Source organism: Anoplophora glabripennis, unplaced genomic scaffold (genome assembly GCF_000390285.2).
Source record: "Anoplophora glabripennis isolate ALB-LARVAE unplaced genomic scaffold, Agla_2.0 scaffold44, whole genome shotgun sequence".
Lineage (NCBI taxonomy): Eukaryota > Metazoa > Arthropoda > Insecta > Coleoptera > Cerambycidae > Anoplophora > Anoplophora glabripennis.
Genome location: NW_019416229.1, coordinates 1,133,197 through 1,134,481, shown reverse-complemented (window position 1 = coordinate 1,134,481; position 1,285 = coordinate 1,133,197).

Below are 1,285 nucleotides of genomic sequence, written 5' to 3'. Positions count from 1 at the left end.
GTTGTTGGTCAAATGAACATATAATAAAAATTTTCTACACATTATATACAAATTATTATAATTTTCTACCTTTAGCAGAAAACTTTTTTAGGGACGCCCATGAAACTCATTCAATTTGATTGCTTGTTTTTTTATGCATGTTCAACTGACTTCGGAAAAACTATACTCTATTGTGTGTTAAAATTTCAGTTAGTTTCGTTATCCCATTAAGTTATTGAAAATGTTGAAAAAATCACGGTTTTCTGCCTATAAAATTGATACCTCTCACTTTAACTCGCCGTAAGTTTCTTTGTTAATTGATAAAAAAAATTCAAATTTTTACTGACGATAAGTCGCACTATAGTCTTTAGTACTGTGAAGGCCATTTGTCTCAAAAGATCTTTTTTTTTTATTTTTAAGCAAAACAGAAGGGGGTGCTATCTCCGTAAATATTGCATTCTTTAAAAAAAGAAAAATACTGACTCAAGTAGTAAATAATTGTAAACAACAATTTGAAAAAATTTGATAATTGACCATTCCGATACTGTTTTTAAGGATATCATATTTATAACTGTATTATTTTAACATATTTTTTCAATTGTTGTTTACAGTTATTTGCTACCTATGTCAGTTTTTTCTTTTTTTAAAGAATGGCATATTTACGGAGATAGCACTCCCTTATGTTTCACTTAAAAATAAAATAAAGAAGACCTTTTGAGACAAATGACCTTTACATTAAAGACAATAGTTCGACTTATCGTTAGTAAAAATTGGATTTTTTTTATCAGTTAACAAAATAATTACGACGAGTTAAAGTGAGAGGTACCAATAATTGTATATGCAGAAAACCGTGATTTTTTCAACATTTTCATTAATTACTAACAAATGGGATAACGAAACCAACTGAAATTTTAGCACACAATAGAGTAATAGTGAGGCTATATATGGTCCAAATTTCAAATTTTTTGCCCCAACGTTTTCTTAATATCGGTTTCCAAACTCAGAGGTTTATTTCATTTATTTCGATAGTAAGTGACTAAAAATAAGCAAAAGTTGATTGTCAAGACAATATGAAATTAAAATCGTGTTAGTTATATTTATATTCAAGAATGTATAATTTTTTTGGTCGTAACTTTTTTCATTAAATATCCAGTGGTTTCCTTCTTACCGGTAAGTAGCTTGAAGATTTGTAGATTTGTAGATTGAAGAAGAAATCTATCTGAGCCAGGCTAATTTTTAAGCTGTAAATTTATTTAAACATAAATAACGATTTTATGTGGGACACCCTGTACGTAAAATTTAATCT